At 41.8% G+C, this 14,527-nt stretch overlaps 1 long non-coding RNA gene across 1 annotated transcript; it reads right to left on the bottom strand.

Annotated features, from left to right (window-relative positions):
• Positions 1–273: 273 nt before the first annotated feature.
• LOC122674139 lies at positions 274–13,808 on the bottom strand. Its single transcript, XR_006334912.1, has 3 exons — positions 13,676–13,808; positions 9,539–9,543; positions 274–285 (listed from the first exon to the last, which is right to left on the bottom strand). It is a non-coding gene; the product is annotated as an uncharacterized LOC122674139 (long non-coding RNA).
• Between the last annotated feature and the right edge of the window lie 719 nt (positions 13,809–14,527).

The following is a 14,527-nucleotide window of genomic DNA, read 5'->3' as shown; positions in this document are numbered from 1 at the left end:
TATTGGTTCTGGTCCAACTATCACGTCCCTCTTCCTGTCTGTCTGGGGCCATGCTCTGGCACCCTTCTGATAGTGCAGTTTCCCCAGTTGCCCCTTTGTCTGATCCCCAGGGCACCCCTTCCACATAGGCTCTTGGCCTTTAGTCATCCCCCTTTCCTCCCCCATGAACACTTCTAGTACCCATGACTGAAAAGTTCCCATCTGTCCTTCTCATCCAAATATTCCAGGTTTCCTTGGTACCGAAATGGCTGGTCTGCAAATTCTAACTCGTCATATATAATAGCCCTGCCTGGTCTGCTAGGTTCAGAGGGCTTATGGACTGTGACTTCACCCAGACTCAAACCAGCTTATCACAGAATCATCAGTCTCAGTCACCTCTCCAAAAGAGCAAGATGCCAGCATTCTTCTTTGGCATTCTCCTTTGCGGGCATCTGGCCTTAGTATTGCTGAGTATCCAATTTCCTCAAGCCAGTCATGCATCCCCACATCATTCACTGAAGCCAGGAGTAGAGTAGGCATGAGTGTGTGTGAACACACACATGGCCACTCTGGGAAGCTGACCTCCTCAGATTGGAAGTCTTAATGCAGTATGAAGGACATGCAACAAAGACATATTAAGGTTTCTAAAAATGTGGTGCATTTTCATTTTTCCTTCTATAACTGCAAAGTGAGAAAGCTACCACTTCTATATTTAAAATGTACTATCTGTGTCACTAAATTTCCGTTAACCGTTTATTGCTGGCACCAACTTACTTCTGTTAGGGTGCCTTTAACAACCTCATGCTCAGGTGACGGCCACACCATGAGCCTTGTGCCAACAGAGGCACTTGTCCTGCAGCCATCATCAATGCCTTGTACTCTTGAGAGTACCATGGTGGATGATACTGAAGAGTGTGCATACCAAGGGATATGAGGTGGGGGCCTTGCCCTAAAGGAGCTATCAATATATAAAATGATAAATGTGTACATAAAATATTAAGAGCTCAAAGTATTGTAGAATTAGAGTGGTAGATGGGATCAAAACCATAAACCAACATATACAGATCAAAGCAGGGAGAAGGAGAAAAAGGAGGGACTCCTGGGTTGAGTATGAGGGCATTACCCCTGATGGGTTATTAACATATCTAAAGAAGTAAGCTTTTGGTCAGAAAGGAGGGAGGTTAATTGAGAGGACATGGCCCAAGAGGTAATGGCTGGCAGGGTCCACTGGAAACAGCCAATGTGCAGAGCTCACCCAGTGTGAGGACAGAGGAGCACGCTGACAGAGCCAGATGCCATCATGCACTAAGAGGTTCTGAGTCCTTGCTCACCAAGCAACTCTGATACACCCCACCCCACAGTGACCTGCAGCTTCTATACATGAAGCAATTTTGTTTAGGATAGCAGTTGTTTAAGACAACCCACCCATCCTGTCTCTTTAACAGTAATATTTTTGTAGTATTTTTTTTTTATTGCTTTCTGACTTACACATCAGGCTCTCACGAGCTTTTCAATGTGAGTCAGCTTCCCAGAGCATAATCAACCACAGGACACAGAAACAATCAGAGTCCTCTGAACTTTTACAGCTGATGCCAAACTGTATCTAGGGCAGAGATTTGTATTTCTTTTCTAAAACTGAATTTCCCTTCTGTTAGTAACAGAAGTCCTGAATTTTAGCTCCACGGCCTCACAAAATACCGTATTTTCAGCTTCCCCATACCTTGTGCCTATGTGGCTGAATTCTGGCAAAATAACTATAGGTAGAAGTGATGTATCCAAGTTCTAGGTCATGCCTTAAAAAGGAAAGAATGTGCCCATGTGCCCTGCGCTGTCGTTTTCTCCTTCCCACTTTCTGGAAGGTGGACTTTCCACCTAAAATGAGATGAAAACGTCCTAGAGAATGGTGAGTTCAGGAGCTCAGATCCCCAGCACCTTGGAGTCAGTTCATCCCTGTACTTTTTAATCTCAGTGACTGCATAGCAGTAATTAACTTATATGCTGTTTAAGCTATCATTATTTAGCTGGGGCATTGTTACAGCAAAAGAAATTGTATCTTAACTAATTGGGTACCATAGTCAGTTTCTCTCTTGGAGGACAGTCATTAAATCTTCTTAAGGCCATTTGCGTCCATTCATCTCATTGGGGGACTTTCCACTGGAAACATCTACAGGAAGTCCAGCCAGTACTGTAAATCAAAAATAAAATGGTGAAAATGGAATATCAAAGTGCTAAGGGGAAAAATGCTCAGGGACAAGTTAAAAGGGAAAAACAATTGCAGGTACCATGATCTTTTTAAAATTTTTATTGGAGTATAGTTGATTTACAATGTCTTGTTAGTTTCAGGTGTACGGCAAAGTGAGAAATTATATATTATCTACTCTTTTTAAGATTCTTTTCTCACGTAGGTTACTACACAGTACTGAGTAGAATTCCCTGTGCTATACAGTAGGTCCTTGTTAGTTATGTATAGCAATGTGTATACATCAGTGCCAACCGCCTAATTTATCACTCCCTCCCCAGCATTTCCGCTTTTGTAACCATGTTTGTTTTCTACGTCTGTGACTTTCTATTTTGTTACTAAGTTCATTTATACCATTTTTTTTTAGATTCCACATAAGCAGTATCATGATATTTGTCTTTCTCTGCCTGATTTCACTAAGTATGACAATCTTTAGGTCCATCCATGTTGTTACAAATGGCATTGTTTCATTCTTTTTTTATGGCTGAGTAATATTCCATTTAAGCATATGCCGCATCTTTATTCATTCCTCTGTCGATGGACGTGTAAGTTGCTTCCATGTTTTGGCTACTGTAAATAATGCTGCAGTGAACATTGGGTGCATGTATCTTTGCAACTTATGACTTTCTCTAGATCATGTGTCCAAGAGTAGGATTACTGGATCATATGATAGTTCTATTTTTAGTTTTTTTAGGCATCTCCGTACTGTTCTCCACAATGGTTGTACCAATTTACATTCCCACCAGAAACGTGGGGGATTCCCTTTTCTCCATCCCCTTTACCGAGCTTATTGTTTGTAGATTTTTTGATCAGCAATCATCATTATTAAACAATCATTATGTCTCAGATGGTAAAGAATCCACTTTGCAATGCGGGATCCTGCAATGTGGGATCCAGTGCAATGTTCAATCCCTAGGTCGGGAAGATCCCCTGGAGAAGGAAATGGCCACCCACTCCAGTATTCTTGCCTGCAGAATCCTGTGGACAGAGGAGCCTGGCAGGCTATACAGTCCATGGGGTTGCAAAGAGTTGGACATGACTGAGCAACTAACTCATACACGTGTCAAGTGTGTTAAAGAATAGTGGTAGATACTATAATCTCTGTATTTACAAATAAGTAAGCCAAGGCATAAGTGGTTTAAAAATTTGCCCAAATTAACAGAGCTAGAAAGTGACACACCTAGGATTCAAACTCTATTCTGTTTGAATTCAGCACATTATATTGGACACGTCAAGCCCTATGAGTGAGTCAGATGGATAAAACAGCAATTTTCATATCTTAGATATCATGGTTGCAAACTGGGAAGAAATTAAGATTATATACTTCAGAAAGATTTTTAAGTACACTTATTCAATTCTCCAGTAGTTACATACAAGAAGAAAAGGAATTTATTCAGGACATCAAATATTAAAAAAGTCATCATATCATTAACTTGTAGCACAAATAATGCTTCAATTTAGAACTTCCTATGGAAAAACTCAAGCATCTTGAGAAACCTGTGCTTGAAAGCTTTTGTTCAACCATGTCATTAAATCTCATCACAGCCACCACATCCATCAACTCTGATCATTTTAACAAGACTCCAGTACATCTTAACCAAATCAGTTAGTGATTATCCTGAAAAAACTCCCGTATTTAAAGTGCTCTGATTTTTTTCCAAGTGACTTTAAGATGCTGAGTTAGAGTCCTCTTTGCTCCTTTCTTCTTAGAACAAATGTTAAAATGAAGCACTCGGCACACCCGGCATTCTGCTGGGCTTCGGGGACAAAGGGATGAGAACAGCAGAGTGTTGACCCAAAGGGGCTCTTTAGAGTGGTAAACACTCATCCCTGTCAGTAGAGGATCACAGTGAGATGTGAGAGGCAGAGTCATGGAGGTAAAGAGCAACCACACATCGGAGCTTTTCTTGGTCTTTCCCAGAGGAGTCGGGTCTTCAGGGCAGTGCCATCTTCTCTCCTCCTCCCCTTATCCGACTGTTCTCTGTTCCATTCCCACAAGTCTCTCGGGAGAGAACACTTGGAGAGAGAGCTGACTGCGAGACAAGTTAATAGTTCCTTATCAAACACATCAGTCAGTTCAGTTCAGTCGCTCAGTCGTGTCCGACTCTCTGTGACCCCATGGACTGCAGCGCAGCAGGCCTCCCTGTCCATCACCAACTCCTGGAGCTTACTCACACTCATGTCTATCTAGTTGGTGATGCCATCCAACCATCTCATCCTCTGTCGTCCCCTTTTCCTGCCTTCATTCTTTCCCAGCATCAGGGTCTTTTCTAAGGAGTCAGCTCTTCAGGTGGCCAAAGTATTGGAGCTTCAGCTTCAGCATCAGTCCTTCGAATGAATATTCAGGACTGATTTCCTTTAGGATTGACTGATTTGGTCTCCTTGCAGTCCAAGGGACTCTCAAAAGTCTTCTCCAACACCACAGTTCAAAAGCATCAGACACATCATAACAATGCATATTTGTGCTAAGAAATTTAAAATTTAAATGTAGGCCAATTGGTCATTGTCTCTTTATTCTGAACTGTTGTTGGCTTATCCTTGTTGTAGAGGAGATGAACTTAGTTTCCTAAGAAAAATCTTCAAAGCTCAATTACCTTGGAAGTTTTTAGAAAAGATAATTTGCTTATTAAATTTTAGGACTATTGTTGAAACTTGGCCTCTGTTCCCTGATGCTGGACAGAAATGCAGAGACCGAGGTTTGGGTGAAGTAGAAAACAACAGCTTCATTGCTGGCCAGGCAGAGGGGGCCACGGCAGGAGTGTGTGTGTGTGTGTGTCCCTCCCCCGCCCTCCTGGAGTAGAGAGGAGCCTTGCAGAGTTCAGGGAGCAGGGCATGATCCCTGAACGTGTGGACAGTTGTTGGATTGGTTGGCATCAAGATGAAACTTCAAGCACCATCAACCTTCTGGTTTCAACCAGTCTAGGGTCTATATTCTTGTGGTCAGTAATTTTCATCTGGAAGGAGGGCATCTGCTTCATGTAAAAACAACTTAGGAATGTGTGTCAGGCCTTTACCTGTATCTTTCACTGTGAATTCAGTGGTTCTATTCTGTGGCACATTTACAATCGAAATTGTTACCAGTTCCCCTGCCCAACAGCTATTTTTTGTTTCTGGATCTTCACATTTCCCAACCATTAACTTATGAGTCAGCATTTTACTTCAAAAGACAAGGACACAGGGGCTTTAATATACAGTTTCAGACCTAGCTTTGAGTATTGTGTTGCTGATCTTTATTAAATATATCTACATGATATTTGCTAGTCATTGTTAAAAGCCTCATCAGGAAAGAGGAGGCAACTCCGCAAAATCAATATTAAATAAAATGTCTTCAAAATGATATAAAATTTTAACTTTTTAAATGTAGAAAATTTGCTAAAGCAGTTATGTGGCCAAACCACCAAAAAGAATTGAAGTAATAAAGATAAGAGATCTGTATTTGGAGAGTCATAGCATCAGTAAAGATTTCTGGCAATATAATTATTTATTGTCATTGGTCAGTCACTTAGTTGTGTCCAAATCTTTGCAACCTTGTGGACAGCAGCACAACAGGCTTCCCTGTCCTTCATCTCCCAGAGTTTACTCAAACTCATGTCCATTGAGTTGGTGATGCCATCCAACCATCTCATCATCTGTGATCCCCTTTTCTTCCTGCCCTCAATCTTTCCCAGCATCAGAGTCTTTTCCAATGAGTCGGTTCTTTGCATCAGGCAGTCAAAGTATTAGAGCTTCAGCATCAGTCAGTCCAATGAGTATTCAGGGTTGATTTCCTCTAAGATTGACTGGTTTGATCTTCTTGCTGTCCAAGGGACTCTCAAGAGACTTCTCTAGCACCACAATTCGAAGATATCAATTCTTGGTTCTCAACCTTTTTTATTGTCCAGATCTCACATCCATACATGACTACTGGAAAAACCATAGCTTTGACTGTATGGACATTTGTAGACAAAGTAATGTCTCTGCTTTTTAATATGCTGTCTAGGTTTGTCATAGCTTTTCTTCTAAGGGGTAAGGGTCTTTTAATTTTATAGCTGCAGTCACTGTCCACAGTAATTTTGGAGCCCAAGAAAATAAAGTCTGTCACTGTTTGCATTGTTTCTCCATCTATCTGACATGAAGGGATGGGACCAGTTGCCATGATCTTAGTTTTTTGTATGTTGAGTTATAAGTCAGCTTTTTAAACTCTCCTCTTTCACCTTCATCAAGAGGCTCTTTAATTCCTCTTCACTTTCTGCCACAGGGGTGGTGTCATCTGCATATCTGAGGTTATTGATATTTCTCCCAGCAGTCTTGATTCCAGCTTGTGATTCATCCAACCTGGCATTTTGCATGATGTAGTCTATGTATTCCCCTGGTAGCTCAGATGGTAAAGCGTCTGCCTACAACGCAGGAGACCCAGTTTTGATCCCTGGGTTGGGAAGATCCCCTGGAGAAGGAAATGGCAACCCACTCCAGTATTCTTGCCTGGAAAATCCCATGGACTGAGGATCCTGGTAGGCTACAGTCCATGGGGTCGCAAAGAGTCGGACATGACTGAGCGACTTCACTTCAGTCTATGTATAAGTTAAATAAACAGAGTGACAATATACAGCCTTGACGTACTCCTTTCCCGATTTGGAACCAGTCTGTTCCTTGTACAGTTCTAACTGTTGCTTCCTGACCTATATACAGATTTCTCAGGAGGCAGGTCAGGTGGTCTGGTATTCCCATCTCTTTCAGAATTTTCCACAGTTTGTGGTCATCCACACAGTCAAAGGCTTTGGCATAGTCAATAAAGCAGGAATAGATGTTTTTCTGGAACTCTCTTGCTTTTTCGATGATCCAGCGGATGTTGGTAATTCGATCTCTGGTTCCTCCGCCTTTTCTAAAACCAGCTTGAACATCTAGAAGTTCACATCTAGAAGCCTGGCTTGGAGAATTTTGAGAGTTACTTTACTAGTGTGTGATTTGAGTGCAATTGTGTGGTAGTTTGCGCATTCTTTGGCGTTACCTTTCTTTGGGATTAGAATGAAAATTGACCTTTTCCAGTCCTGTGGCCACTGCCGAGTTTTCCAAATTTGCTGGCATGTTGAGTGCAACACTTTAACAGCATCACCTTTTAGGATTTGAAATTATTTAGGATAATTATTTATGGGCAATATACAGTACACTGATTTTTGATAAGTTCTATCAAAGTTATAGTCATAGTCACAAGTTTCATATGTGGGGCAGCAGAACAAAAGATGTGGCACCAAATGACCAATAACTAATAGAATATTAGAAAGTTCAAAAATAATAAATATGTTCCATATGTGTTACCACTTTTTGAAAGAATCACTGAAAGAGTAATACCTCAGAAGGGAAGAATATATATTTCAAACAGATATATGAGAACAGCCAGGAACTTACAGTAGGAAAATGGTTCAAGAGGTAATGGTATATTCAAAGAGTAAAATATTGTCTAGTCATTAAAAATATTACTTTGAACAGTTTGAACTTGTGAAAACCTGGCAGTAGAGAGTGAATTGAAATGGTAGGGTACAAAGTTGAATACTTGGCAGTGTAATCTGAACTTTGTAAATGAAGCAAAAAAGTAAATGCAGAAAATGGCTGAAAGAGTAAAGAGAACAAACTATTAACAAAGGTTATTTCTCAATGGGATTTTGAGGAATTGTTTTGATCTTTGTGTGTGTGTGTGTGTGTGTGTTTACTTTTCCCAAGTCTCTAATGACCACATATTATTCCTTCCCTCCCTTTCTCTCTCTTCTCTTCTCCTCTGTCTTCTCCTTCCCCTCTTACTCCTCCTTTCTCTTCTTTCCTTCACCTCGTCCTTCCTTTTATTACTTAAAAAGTGCCAAGCACTATGCCAGATTCAGAGAATAGCCAGATGTAAAAATGAGTCCCTTGAACTATCCACTCAAGCCTTAAAACTTTTGAAATGTAGCTATAGACAGGTTGAAAGGTAGGGTGATCAAGAATGAGGTCAGAGAGTGTTATTCCGAAACATTTGTGTGTGCGTGCTAAGTCACTTCGGTTGTGTCCAACTCTTTGCAACCCTATGGACTGTAGCCCACCAGACTCCTCTGTCCATGGAATTCTCCAGGCAAGAATGCTAGAGTGGGTTGCCATGTCCTTCTCCAGGGGATCTTCCCGATACCCAGGGATCAAACTCAAATCTCCTGCATTGCCTGCAGATTCTTCATCACTGAGCCACCAGCAAAGTCCATTCCAAAACGTAATTATTTAAAAAACCTCCTTAGAGTTTCAAGTGAAATGTAGCCAGTGGTTATCTTACTGTGACTTCAGACGCCTTAGGACAAATGCAGAGTATAGGTTCTTCAATACAGAAATGCACTGATTAGAGGTCCTGGCACCTCTTCCCAAGATGGGCGTTGGAAAGCACGATTCATTTTGGCCTCTTCCCAGAGGACCCTGGAGAAAGTCCCCTGCACCAAAGCCTCAGCAGGTGTGGGTGACCCTCACCAGAACACTTAGCTTTGGGGCTCTCGCCACATCACACACCCAGCTTGACTGAGCCCACTGTGGGGACTCGAGGGATTCAGCAAGGCATCAGGACCCCGCTTGGTCTCCTGACCCTTTGCATCCTGGTGGCCTCTGATGATTGAAGGCACCGTGGCCTGTTCTCGGGGACTCCCCATGCTCTCCCAAGGCTGCCCTCAGCAAGGACCCTGAAGGCCCCGTGGTTGGCAAAGATGAAAGCAAAATCTACATGGTGTCTGAATAGCTGAAATAAAAGCCTTTCTTCTTCTCATATCTTACCATACAGTTTTCTTTTCCTTTCTTACTGTTCCTTTTTTTTTTTTTTTCTGAGGAGAGGGGGGTCTTAGAGGCTGTTTTTTTCAAAGACCAGCTGATTTGTAGCTCAGGAGAAAAAAAAGACAAGCATCCAGAAATCTGGAAAGAAGAAAGAAAATCTTATGAATATAACTCTGACCTCAGCTAACTCAAATAAGGTGTTCATTACCAAACGATTAGAGCCACCTACACAGGACAAAGTGAATTTCTAATCAACAGGTAGTAATAGCAGAACCCCCTCCGCAGTCAAGAAGCATTAGAATGGATTATCCACGAAGAGAGGATTAGAAAAAGAGAGACGTGGAGTCCAGCAAAGGAAACCCCAGCGGGCCAGCTGGCTAATGTTTGGGATAATAATTCCAAATGTATTAAAATAAATTGTAAGAAAGAAAAGGCTGAAGGCAATAAAAGCAAGCTTCACACGATACTGTATATTGTGGACAAAATCATGCACATTTGCAGTAATCACTTCCCCAGAGGCAAGCGGTGAAGGTGCCACCAGCAGAGACTGGTAGAGTTTAAAGGCACAAAGCCTGGTACATGAACAGGAGTTGCAAGAAGTGGGGGCAGTTACCATGGCGTCTGCCCGATACACACTGTCCTGGTCTCTCTTTTTCTGTCGCCTGAGCACTGCTTCACAGCAGTGTGCAAACAGGAAGGAAGTTGCAGGAAGAGATGGCTTTACTCCCCCACAGCTTAAATAGAGGCTTGCTGAAGATCTTAAGCAGGGAGAGAAATGCTCTTTCTTTTTTCTTATTTGTGGAATTTCACCAGCAACACAGATGTAGAGCGTGGAAGCCTCTTTGGCCTCTCAGCTCTTGTCCATCAGTGTGAAGAACTAGAATTCAGAAACTGACAAAAGAGTAGAATGATCAGTTTTTCTTTGGCCATATACATTCCCCATGGACTGTAACTTGCCATGCTCCTCTGTCTATGGAATTCTCCAGGCAAAAAAAATGAAGTGGGTTGCCATTCCCTTCTCCAGAGGATCTTCCTGACCCAGGGATCAAACCCGGGTCTCCTGCATTGCAGGTAGATACTTTACCGTCTGAGCTACTAGGGAAGCCCACCATACTCAGAGCCTACCACCATTTTTAATCTTGATCTCCCATTTTCTTGTTTTGTTGTTTTTGCCTATTTAAGGTTAAGGCCATGTTACTTCTAGGAAACCTGAAAATAGTATTTAAATGCACCTCATAATTTTTTCCATTTTTATTTTACATCAGTGAGCCTGAGCTAGGGGGAAATCATTGGGCCAGAGTTTCCTATAACTATAGTTATTGTTATTGTTCAGTCGCTCAATCATGTTCAATACTTTGCAACCCCATGGACTGCAGCACGCCAGGCTTCCATGTCCTTCACCATCTCCCAGGGTTTGCTCAGACTCATGTCCATTGAGTTGGTGATGCCATCCATCCTCTGTTACCCCCTTCACCTCCTGCCCTCAATATTTCCCAGCATCAGGCTCTTTTCCAATGAGTCAGCTCTTCGCATGAGGTAGTCAAAGTATTGGAGTTTCACCTTCAGCATCAGTCCTTCCAATGAATATTCAGGACTGATTTCCTTTAGGATGGACTGGTTGGATCTCCTTGCACTCCAAAAGATTCTCAAGAGTCTTCTCTAGCACCACAGTTCGAAAGCATCAATTCTTGGGTGCTCAGCCTTGTTTATGGTCTAACTCTCACATCTGTACAGGACTTCTAGAAATACCAAATACCATAGCTTTGAATATATGAACCTTCTATAGACTTTATCTTAAATATTTTCTTCATGAAGCTGGGAATTCCCTTATACTTCATGCTTGAATAATTGATGATGTTTTTACTGAGGAATTTTCTTGCTGAATTGATTTGAGAGTGTGTAGTGAATCCTTCTTTCAAGTTAATAACATCCATCCTTCTATCCATATAGGTTGTTTAGTACCGAACCTGTAATAAGTACTGTTAAAAATGAAGTGAAAAAAAAAAAAATGAAGTGAGTTCAAGATGAATAAAACATGATTCTTGCCATCCACTCTGTATGGTTGATCAGGGAGCAGACATGCCACAAGGAATTAGAGCAATGGTGTCAAAGAAGGAACAAAGGCTTGCTGCGGGCTCGGTGGGAAGTCCTAAGAGAAAGCTCCTGATTTCTTTAAATGAGGACTCAAGGGCATCTCTGCAGAGGATCTGAATGGGTATTAACCTTGAAGATGGAGTAAGAAGCCAGACATCAAGGACATGTGGGAAACGACCTGCCCCGGAAAGAGTGAGTGGCAAATGCATGTGTAGGAGCTGGGAGGTCAGAAAGAGCCTGACGTGTGCATGGGGAGCTGCAAGAGGCTTGTTGTTAATGGATCTCGAGTGGTGGTGGTGTTTTTAGATGAGAGAGGGAGGAAAGTTGGGAGGAAGTTACAGGAGATGTCAGAAGGTAGGGCGTCAGGGGCCAGACCATGCCTACTATCATGCCCCAGAAGAGAATGTGGCCAGAGCAGTTGGCTGGTTGCTGAATGTTGTTCTAACATGCTTTGCTCCTATTCCCCCTTCCAGCCAAATACATCTTGCTCAATATTCCAGAGTCCTCCTCCTTGGATGGCAGTTCACCTGGTTGGTCTTGGTTCAAGCTGATATGAGAGGACATGATGAAGGCCTTAAGTAACGTACCTCCTCTTGCAGATTTCTCAAGGATAAGACCAAGGTTAAGTCAATCTGTTTTCCCATAACCCTGTGTTGCCTTATATAACCTTCCAACCAAAAAGCTGCGAATCTGTCAAACAAGGTCTGGAATAGAAAACTAGGGATCTGGAACCACCAGGTCAACTCAAAACTGGAGGGTCCTTACCCAAGTTTACCAACCTGTTGTTCTGCTTGTGAAGCTGTGCAAGAACGGTGTACCTCTGCAAGCGTTAGGAGAAGGCAGTACAATGGTTTCAGCCTTTTATTAATAACATAACAGGTATGAGTAAGAACTTTTCTTTTTAAATAAAAGTTGTTCATTTACGGGGTATTTGTTGAAACAAGTGAAGCAGCAAACTGCAGATATATATGAAGGCAAAGTTATAATTCAGATTCATCTACACCAAACAAGATAAAACAGTAAGTGTGGAGGCAGTCTGATGGAGTGGTTAATGGCCTGGACAAGCTATGTGACCTTAGACAACTTGCTTGGTTTTTCAAAGCATCAGTTTTCTCATCTGCAAAATGGGAATGATAGTACTACTACTTCAAGAGAATTGTACTGAGGATTAAATGAGTTACCGGGTCTTAGGTGCATGCCTGATGTTGATCAGGTCACTTGCATGTGCTTGCTGATGTTGTTTTAAACCTGATAGGAAGAGCAAGGCACTTGCTCATCTCTTTCCTCCAGGAAAAAATTGTTGATATTCCCATCCACCATTTATGTCACAAGACTGCGCTGCTGCTCCTCCTAAGAAATATACTCCCATAGCATCTTAAGTCTACAGTACTTGGAAACACTTTGCATTTTGAACTGTGATTTCCCATTAGTGGTCTGACTTCCTCTCCCCCGAGCCTGTGAGCTGCTTGAACTTGGAGGCCGTGTCTTGTTTAACATTGATTCTCTCAGCCCTGACACAAGGTCTGGTCCTGGGTCCACTCACATGCAAATACTCAGAGGATGACATATCTTAAAATGAGCTTTAGTTTCAAAAGAAACCTGTGGTACATCACAATCAGAAGCGCATCTTGTGAACTTTGAGCCAGAATGTTGTTACTGCAGGAGATAAACGGTGCCCAGTTAACTTGCGTTCGCTGTGCTGTCTTCTAGCTTAACGACTGGCCCTCGCAGTGGAGGAGCCTGGAGTTTAAGCCAGGCTTTGTCACTTGTTTCTGTGTGGTCTTAGGAAAGTTACTTAGTTTTTCCAGGACTCCAGTTTTCCATCTCTAAAATGGGGATAAAAGGGCAAATAAGAGAAAATAGATGTAATTTGCCTGGCATATAGTAGGAACCCATCAAATAGAAATTGCTGATTTATTAATTATTTAAGTTGTGTTAATACCTTTGTTGATGTTTTTGAGTACTTGGAATAACTTAGTATATGATTTTATTGATCATGTAAATAATGGTAGCTAACATTTATTGAAGGATTGGTTTTACCTGCCAGGCACTGTTCTAAATATTAATACCATGCTAGTTTATTTAATCATAACAGTTCTGTGAGATTATGTACCATTATTGTCATCATCCCATCTTACAGATAACAACGCTGAGTATAGAGAGATGAGCTTGCCTAATGCACAGTTAAGGAAAGCACGGAGCCTAGACTCAAACCCAGGTGCCTGCCCCTGACTGTTAGCTGCTGAAGGACAGGCCCAGGACAGAAAGACCAGTGAGTGCACTATGGAGGGAAGATGGAGGCCTCTGCTCTGCTTCTTAGGAGACAAAGTCCCTCATACTTGGAGACGGCGTTTCCCTTCTGTAATATATGAGGAGTCATGTTTATCCTCACAGGACTTTAGTGACTGAAAAAAACGTCATGGTTGCGAGTTAAGCTTTGTTTGGGGGCAGATGAGGTCTAGAGCCCAGGAGACAGCTTCTCAGATAGCTCCGAGAACTGCTCCAAAGAGGCAGGTAGTGGAGGAGGGCAGTAGGTATGTGATTTGGTGACGGGGGTACATGCAGTCAGGCACACATTTTGGCAGAGGTATGCTGCTAGTCACAAGGAACAGATGTCTCTGCTAATGATTTTAGTGCTTTTCTAGGTATGAGAAGATGCAAGAAATCAGATTCATAAAATTTTCTCCTGAAAATGTCTAACTATCTGAAGGCCTATTCTGCCAGTTTCTCCCAGAGAACTGAATGCCTCGTTCCTGATCTCCTTTCAGCAGGTGTTGAAGGTCAGTGACTGCAGTGGCTGGAGACTTCATCCTTGGAGAAACAGATGGCAAATGCCAATTTTTAGTTGACAACTCCAAAATCAAATACAGGCACACTACTTTTTATTTCCACAATGGTCTCCTGGAAACCACTTTGAAAACTAAATCATTGCTATGTGTTGTTTATATTCCCATAGGAATGATGTGCTAGTTGGGGATTGTATTCCTGAACAAGGCCTCAGAATCAAGTAAATCATTAATATGAACCAAAATGTGTCAAAGGAGTAGTTATAGAACAACCATAAACCTATAACACGCTTTTTAAAATAAATTAATCGTTCAGGTTCTACAAAATAGGCACATATGCTCCATACCCAGATCAAGAAGACAGGAAGAGGAAAGGACACTGCTAACAAATTGAACCCATAGGCACTGAGGATCCTTGCTGGAATAGCCCCTAACTTACAATATACTGCTCTTTTTGGAACTTAGGATAATTTTGGAGGAAATCATTCAACACCTTGTGGTTTATGTATTTTCTTTTGAAAAGCAGAGGCAGTCAGGATAATCTCAGTGACTTCTGAGTTCCTCTTAAAGTTGGAATTAGTCTATTACAGTGTACTCCTTATAGCTTCTAAATATTTAAGGGACTCCTAAGAACTCACGGTTCAAAAACTTTTAAAATCTGGTCTTTTCATTTATT

This window comes from Cervus elaphus, chromosome 18 (genome assembly GCF_910594005.1).
Source record: "Cervus elaphus chromosome 18, mCerEla1.1, whole genome shotgun sequence".
NCBI lineage: Eukaryota > Metazoa > Chordata > Mammalia > Artiodactyla > Cervidae > Cervus > Cervus elaphus.
This window is presented reverse-complemented; position numbering and strand designations above follow the sequence as displayed.